Here is a 9,176-nt window from a genome sequence, read left to right as displayed (position 1 = left end):
TTTTTTTTATCCTTTGGGTAAATACCTAGTAGTGCAGTTGCTGGATCCTAGGGCAGTTCTATTTTCAACACTTTGAGGAAACTCCACACTGTTTTCCAGAGTAGCTGCACCAGTTTGCATTCCCACCAACAGTGTAAGAGGGTTTCCCCTTTCTCTGCATCCTCGCCAAAACCTGCTGTTTTCTGTGTTGTTAATTTTAGCCATTCTAACTGCTGTTAGGTGATACCTCATTGTAGTTTTGATTTGTATTCCCCTGATGATGAGTGATGTTGAGCATCTTTTCATGCGTCTTTTAGCCATCTGTATGTCTTCTTAGGGAAGATGTCTATTCATATCTTCTGTCCATTTTTTTAACTGGATTATTTATATTTTGGGTGCTGAGTTGTATAAGTTTTTTATGTATTTAGGATACCAGTCCTTTATCAGATGTGTCATTTGCAAATAACTTCTCCCATTCTATAGGTTGCCTTTTGGTTTTCTTGTTTCCTTTGCTGTTCAGAAGCTTGTTATTTTGATGAAGTCCCAATAGTTTATTTTTGCTTTTGTTTCCCTTGCCTCAGGAGACATATCTAGTATGAAATTGCTATGGCCGATGTCAAAAAGATTCCTGCTTGTGTTCTCCTCTAGGACTTTGATGGTTTCCTATCTCGCATTTAGGTCTTTCAACCATTTTGAACTTATTTTTGTGCATGATGTAAGAAAGTGGTCTGGGGCACCTGGGTGGCTCAGTGGGTTAAGCTTCTGCCTTCAGCTCAGGTCATGATTTCAGGTCCTGGGATAGAGCCCCACATGAGGCTCTCTGCTCAGCAGGGGGCCTGCTTCCCCCTCTCTCTCTCTGCTTCTCTGCCTACTTGTGGTCTCTCTCTGTGTCTAATAAATAAATAAATAAGTAAATAAATAATCTTTTTTAAAAAGGGGGGGTCAAGTTTCATTCTTTTGCATGTTGCTATCCAGGTTTCCCAACACCATTTGTTGAAGAGACTGTTTTTCCCCCCATTGGATATTCTTTCCTGCTTTGTCAAAGATTAGTTGGCCATATAGTTGGGGGTTTGTTTCTGGGTTTTCTATTTTACTCCATTGATCTGTGTGTCTGTTTTTGTGCCAGTACCATGCTGTCTTAATAATTACAACTTCGTAATACAGCTTGAAGTCAAAAATTGTGACACCTTCAGCTTTGGTTTTCTTTTTCAGCATTACTTTGGCTATTCAGGGTCTTTTCTGGTTTCATATAAATTTTAGGGTTGTTTGTTCCAGCTCTGTGAGAAGTGCTGGTGGTATTTTGATAGGGATTGCATTAAATATGTAGACTGCTTTGGGCAGCAGAGACATTTTAACAACATTTGTTCTTCCAATCCATGAACATGGAATGTTTTTCCATTTCTTTGTGTCATCTTCAATTTCTTTCATCAGTGTTTTGCAGTTTATGAGACATTTCTATTGTAACTGGTTAAAACTTGTCTTTCATTTGTAGTTATTTTAAATGATATGTCCAGTGTTTAGGCAGTAAAACTTAGTAAATTTATGCAGGGCAATTTGACAATATTGTCAAAAGCCTTTAAAAACATGCAGACTTTGGGGGTGCCTGGGTGGCTCAGTTAAGTGTAGGACTTTTGGTTTTGACTCAGATCATGATCTCAGGGTCTTAAGTTCAAGCACCCTGTGAGGCTCCACACTCAGCTTAAGGTCCTTTCCCCCTCCCTCTACCACTCCCTCTAGTCTTCCCCCCAGCCCCACCACTTGCTTATACACTCTTATACATGCGCTCTCTCTCTAAAATAAAAAGATAACTAAAATCTTTTTAAAAAACAAGCAGACTTGGGGCACCTGGGTGGTTCAGTGGGTTAAACCTCTGCCTTCAGCTCAGGTCATGATCTCAGGGTCCTGAGATCCAGCCCCGCGTCAGGCTCTCTGCTCCGCAGGGAGCCTGCTTCCTCCTCTCTCTCTGCCTGCCTCTCTGCTTACTCGTGATCTCTCTCTGTCAAATAAATAAATCTTAAAAATGAAAAAAAAAAAACAAGCAGACTTTTAACCAAGAAATTCTCATAATTGTAGATTAGTACAAAGGCTGAACAGTGTTGTTTGTAATAATAATAAAAGGCTGGAGTGGCTATATTAATTTCAGATAAAGTAGATCAAGAAAAAGGAAAATTACTAGGGAGAAAAAGGGGATATTATGTAACCACAAAAGGATCAATTCACCAACAAGACACAGTAATCCTAAATGTGAATGTACCAATAACATAGCCTTAAAGTAAATGGATCAAATACTGATAGAACTAAAGGCAGAAATAGACTAATCTGCAATGTTAGGTAGAAAATTCAACATTCTTCTCTCAAAAATTGACAGAAAAACTAAACAGAAAGTCAGCAAGGATATAGAAAAACTCAACAAGGGGTGCCTTTGTGACAGTTGGTTAAGGGACTAACTCTTAGTTTCAGCTCAGGTCCTGATCTCAGGGTCATGAAATCAAGCCCTGCATCAGGCTCTATGCTCAGCAAGGAGTCTGCTAAAGTTTCTTTCTCCCTCTCCCTCTACCCCACTCTCCTAAAACAAATAAATAAATCTTTAAAAAAAGAAATAAAAGAAACGCTCAAAAACAGCAAAATCAATTGGAACTAATCAACATTTACATAACAGCGTTGGTGGTATAGTGGTGAGCGTAGCTGCCTTCCAACATTTACATAACACTCCACTAAACAACAACAGAATACACATTCTTTTTGAACACCCAGAGTATATGCATTTAAAAAAACTATATTCTGGGCCATAAATTTCAAAATTGGCAAGATATGAACAGATATTTTACTGAAAGGCATATATATATATATATATATATATATAACAAACACATGAAAAGATGTTCGACATCACTAGTGATTAGGGAAATGCACATTAGATACTATTACACCGCTATGAGAATAGTTAAATTAAAAAATAATGACAATACCATGGTTAGCATACAAAGAACCGGATCTCATACATTGCTGGTGAAAATAGTTTGATAGTTTCTTAAAAACTAAACTCACTCTCAGGGTCCTGGGATCGAGTCCCACATCGGGCTCTCTGCTCGGCAGGGAGCCTGCTTCCCTCTCACTCTCTCTGCCTGCCTCTCTGCCTACTTGTGATCTCTCTGTCAAATAAATAAAAATAAAAATAAAATTAAAAAAAAAAAAAACTAAACTCACACTTGCCATATGACTCAACAATTGCTCTCCTGGGTATTTATCCCAGAGAGATGAAAACTCATGTCCACACAAAAACTTGAATCCATTGTTCATAGATGTTTTATTTGTAGTTCCCCAAAACTTGAAAGGAAAAAAAGTCCCTCAATAGGTAAATGGTCAAACAAGATGAATGGATGAATAGTGTATCCATATCATAGAATACTATTCAGCGATGAGAAGGAATGATACATTCAGCAAGTTGGGTGGGTATCCAAATCATTACAAGAAGTGAAAAAAAGTCAGTCACAAAAGGTTATATGCTATAATTCCATTTACTTAACATTCTTGAAATGACAAACTATGGAGATGGAGAATAGATTAGTGATTGTCAGGAGTTGAGGATGGGGTAGAGAAGACAGTGGCATGTAGACTGTACAGGGGTAGCAAGCTGAAGCCTTTGAGGGGATGCAATAGTTCTGTATCTTGTATGTGGTGGCGGTTACATGAACCTACATGTCTTAAGATGATGGAGAACTATGCACCAATTTATACCAGTGTCAAGTACCTGGTTTTGATAATGTACTATTACTATAATCATGAAAGACATACCATCAAGGGAAACAGGATGACCTCTATGTACCATATTTGCATCTTCCTGTGAATCTATAATTATTCCAAAATAAAAATGCTCAATAGAGGAAACAAAAACAGGGAAATTGCTTAATTCCTTAGCCATACAGAATTGATTAAATAAAGCCATGGGGGGCGCCTGGGTGACTCAGAGGGTTAAGCCTCTGCCTTTGGCTCAGGTCATGATCTCAGGGTCATGGGATCGAGCCCCACGTCAGGCTCTCTGCTCAGCAGGGAGCCTGCTTCCCCCCATCTCTCTGCCTGCCTCTCTGCCTACTTATGATCTCTCTCTCTCTGTCAAATTAATAAATAAAATCTTAAAATAAATAAATAAATAAATAAAGCCATGGACCATCTAAAAAAATCACTAAAAGGATGTTGCAAAATAATACTTAATGCTGTGAAAGATATTTCACACTATATCATTTATTTTTTCTAAAGATTTTATTTGTTTATTTGAAAGAGAGAGAGTGAGTGACAGAGAGAGCATGAGCAGGGGGAGGGGAGAAGAAGACTCCCCTGCTGAGTAGGGAGCCTGAAGTGGGGCTCTATCCCAGGACCCTGGAATCATGACCTGAACTGAAGGAAGTTGCCTAACTGACTGAGCCACTCGGGCGCTCACGCTATTATCATTTAATGAGAAAAATACCAAAATAGTCAATATAATCCCTTTTTAAAAAGAGTATATTTGTGCATAGAAAGGATATTTAGCATAGACCCTGTGTGGTAAGATTATGGGTGACTTTTATTTTCACAATAAGTGTAATCACCATCTATCACCATACAATGTTATTACAAAATTATGGACTATATTCCCTATGCTGTACTTTTCATCTCCATGACTTACTTTATAACTGGAAATTTGTACCTCTTAATCCTGTTTATCTATTTTGCCCATCACCCCCTCCCCCATCTCCCCTCTGGCAACCGTCAGTTTGACCTCTGTATTTAAGAGTCTGTTGTTTGTTTGTTCACTTATTTTCTTTTTAGATTCTACATGTAAGTGAAATCATATGGCATTTGCCTTTCTCTCTCTGACGTATTTCACCTAGCATAGTACCCTCCAGATTCATCCATGTTGTCATAAATGGTAAGATCTCATTCTTTTTTATGGCTGAGTAATATTCTGTGTGTGTGTGTGTGTGTGTGTGTGTGTGTGTGTAATATGGATGTAAAATAGATATATAGGTTGAATAATACTATATATATGAATCTCTCATATATATGTATATGTATATTATATGTGTGATTATGTGTGTGTGTGTGTGTGTGTGTGTGTTTATGACATATCTTTATCCATTCATCCCCAGATGTGCATATTTGGGTTACTTCCATACTTTGACTATTATAAATAATTCTGCAATAAATATAGGGGTACATATATCTTTTTGAATTAGTGCTTTCATTTTCTTTGGGCAAATACCCAGTAGTAGAATTATTGAATTATACAGTATTTCTATTTTTAATTTTTTTGAGGAATCTTCACACTGTTTTCCACAGTAGTTGCATCAATTACATTTCTACATTTCTAACAAGTATTTCTTTTTCTCCACATCATCACCAGCACTTGTTGTTTCTTGTCTTTTTGACACTGGCCACTCAGACTGGTGTTAGGTGACACCTCACTGAGATTTTGATTTGCATTTCCCTGATGATTAGTGATTTTGAACATCTTTCCATGTATCTGTGGGCCACCTACATGTCTTCTTTGCAAAAATGTCTATTGAGGTCCTCCATCCATTTTTTTTTAACTTTAATTCCAGTGTAGTTAACATACAGTGTTATATTAACTTCAAGTGTACAATATAATGATTTGACAATTCTATAGTTACTCAGAACTCATCATGATGCGTGTACTCTTTAATTCCCAACACATATTTTACCCATCCCTCCCACTCATCTGCCTTCTAGTAACCCTGTTTGTTCTCTATAGTTCAGAGTCTGTTTCTTGGTTTGTCTCTCTTGTTCTCTCTCTTTTTTTCCTTTGTTCATTTGTTTTCTTAAATTCCACATGAGGTGTTAAGGACTGTTTCCTCAGGGCCAACTCCTTAAAACAAGAAATTCCCAAACAAAGAATGCACACGCCCTGTGCCTGGAAACTCTGCGGGCAGGAAGTGCTCATTAAGTATCTTGTCCTAGGCCATGGAGCTAGCAAATGGAAAGATGAAACCTAGCTTGAGGTGACTCCATACCAGCCTTTCTATTCTCTCCCAGACCACTTTCACCCCTTCTGCTCCCTCTCTTTTCACCTCAAGTTGTGTAAGTTCCTGCAGTGGTTATCCTCCTTACCCCCATCCTCTTCTAACCTTGCTTCCGCTGTCCTCATTCAGGGTGGTCCTCCAGAAGCTTAGTAAACCACTTGGTTTGAAACCTACGCATTTGGGGCACCTGGATGGCTCAGCCGTTAAGTGTCTGCCTTCAGCTCAGGTCATGATCCCAGAGTCCCAGGATCGAACCTCACATTGGGCTCCCCGCTCAGTGGGAAGCCTGCTTCTCTCTCTCCTGCTACCTCTGCTTTGTTCCATCTTTTGCTGTCAAGTAAATGAATAAAATCTTAAAAAAAAAAAAAAAAAACGCTATGCATTTATTAGCATCTTCAAAAGGAATCCTCAGATTCAACGCAAATGGAGAAACAGGAAGCCAGATCATCTCAGTGGCCTTTGTGCCCAGACCAGAAAATGAGGCAAGGCCCAGAAGAGCTCAGTTGAGAGAAGAGGCAGAGAATGAGAGCCCTTCTGGCCTGCCATCAGTCCAGGGCTGCCTTCTCCAGATATGGCAACAGAATGAAGTTTTAAAGGGCTTTAAAAATATGCTTTCTAAAACTTAATAATTATTTTTAAGAAAATTTAATGTCTGTAAGACTTTATTGTCTGTTCTTAATTCAAGGTTATATTTGTCCATCTTCCTGTTGGTGTGTGATAGGCAGTTTTGCTAACATTTGTGCTTACCATGTCTGTTTTCCATGGGGGTGCTCCCTTTTTCCTCCTGTGGTGAGCCCTCAGAGCCAGCTTAAGCAGGAAATGTCATCAGGGCTTTCTTAAGGCTCCCCACTATGCATTGGCTTGTATAGGTAACTAAATGCTACCTAGGGAAAAAGATAGTTATAAAAGACACATTCGTTTCCTGAAACTGAAACTTAAATGATCGCATTGCCTTTAACACACCTTAAGTTTGGGAGGAAGGATGTAAAACTTGCATAATTCAAAGTCACCCCATTCCTTATCTCCTCACCCCAACACTGCCCTTTTCCTTTTCTCCTGCCAGGGACTCTTATTTAGCTTGTCCTGCCTATGCAGACTTGTGGAAGATGATTTCACTCTAAATGTGAGAGAAAAGTAAGGCACATCCTTTAGTGGAAATGCTCAAGTTACATCGAAAAAAACCAGTGCATATGGTACACATACCTGGGAAATATATGACTGAGAACACTGACCTGGGCTCCCCAGACCCTGCAGGACCATGTGGGTCCCTTGCTTTTCTGTCTCTGTTGGTTCTCTTGCTCAAATAGGTGCAGCTACCTCCTGAATACAGCTGCTTCTGAAATCTCCAGCTCAGTAATTTGCTTCACTTTCTGCAGCCTCACATCTTGAATTTCTTGGAGGATAATTCCATGGGGAAACTTTGATGGTCAATGCCCATCAATGGCCAAGTGAAGTAGGTTGAAAAGAGAAAGACAAATACTGTATGATCTCACATCTATGGAGAATCTAAAAAAAAATAATAATAAAATAAAATCAAGGGTACAGAGAATAGGTTGGTGGTTGCCAGAGGCTGGGAGTAGGGAGTGGGCAAATGGGCACAGTCCAAAAGGCACAGACTTCCAGTTATAAAATAAAGAAGTCACTGTATGTAATGTACAGCACTTTGACTATAGTTCATAATACTGTATTACATAACTGAAAGTGGCTAAGAGAGCAGACCTCAAAAGTTCTCATTGCACGAAAAAATTCTGTAGCTATGCATAGTGATGGATATTAACTAGACTTATTGTGATTATTTCATAATATCTATAAACATCGAATCATGTACACATGAATGCTGTATGTAAGTTATACCTCAATAAAAAATAAATGCTAAAAAACATAAGATACTTTGTGATATGTAATGCTGGTGAGAATATTAGGGGAAAGGTGCTATCAGTCAGAATGTGAATCAGTGTGAATGGAGGACTGTGTTGGACTATTAGCATCAGAAGGCTGCCTAAAGTAGCTTAGATCAATTAGGACTTTGTTTGCTCCTGTCTGAGAAATAGCCCAGAGCTGTTTGAAAGCTCTAAGAGGACTTTCAATGACCCAGACTTAACTGGCCTTCCTGCTCCCCTCTCCTTAGTGCATGGCTTTCATCCTCCAGGTCACAAGAAGGCTGCTGCAGCGCTTGCCATACAACAGAGACCCATGCAGGAAGTGGAGGAAGGACTGGAAGCAAAAGGAAATTTCCTGGAAGTCTCACTCAGAACTTCTACTTATGTCTTATTGGCCACCCCTACCTGCCAGGGAGTTGCAGAAATGAAGCTTTTTCATTATTAAGAGAGTAAGGGAATAATGAATATTGGGTAGATTACTAACACCCACTGCCATGAAGTTCAGGCTTTTTGGAGGACAATTCAGAAATAGCTATCAAAATTTAAAAATTTAAATGCAAGAGTGCTTGCGTGACTCAATCATTAAGTGTTTGCCTTCTGCTCAAGTCATGATCCCAGGGTTCTGGGATCGAGCCTTGAATCAGGCTCCCTGCTTGGTGGGAAGCCTTCTTCTCCCTCTCCCATTCCCTCTGTGTTTTCTCTCTCTCTCTCTCTCTCTCTCACTGTCTCTTTCTCTCTTAAACAAATAAAAAAATCTTTTTAAAAAGTTTAAATGCAATTACCTCTTGACTCAAATCCCCCTGCTAGGGATTTATCCCGGAGATGTGTTCTCACATACAAGCATATGCTTACACACAACAAGCCGTTACTTGCAGCAAGAAGCAATTCATGGAAATGCATTTCGCTGGGTGCAGTGCCTCAGGAAATGTCAGGCTCTGACCCATCCAGTTCCCAAGGAGGAGGTGTGTAGAGACAGGGGCAGGATTGTGGGTGGCGGGTCTCTAAAGCCAAGGAACAAAAGCAGGGAGAGAAGCAAAGATGTCTCCCTGCAGCGCCCCAATGTAACCACTTAGCAAGGAGTAAGAGGGTAGGCAGATCATCTCTGAGACTAAAAAGGGTTGTTTCAGTGTCTGTAAATAACTTTCTTTCTTTTGTGCTCTTCTGGGTAGAGGAAGCAGGGGAAGCAAGGCTCAGAAGGCGGCTCTTAACACCCAAGACTCTTGAAGACAGTCAAGTCCGCTCTTCATCTTCGGAGGAGGAAGCTGAGATCGAGGGAGGTGCAGGGGCACTGGGGGTGCAG

Source organism: Meles meles, chromosome 4, assembly GCF_922984935.1.
Source record: "Meles meles chromosome 4, mMelMel3.1 paternal haplotype, whole genome shotgun sequence".
Classification (NCBI taxonomy): domain Eukaryota; kingdom Metazoa; phylum Chordata; class Mammalia; order Carnivora; family Mustelidae; genus Meles; species Meles meles.
Note: the sequence above shows the minus strand (reverse complement) of the source record.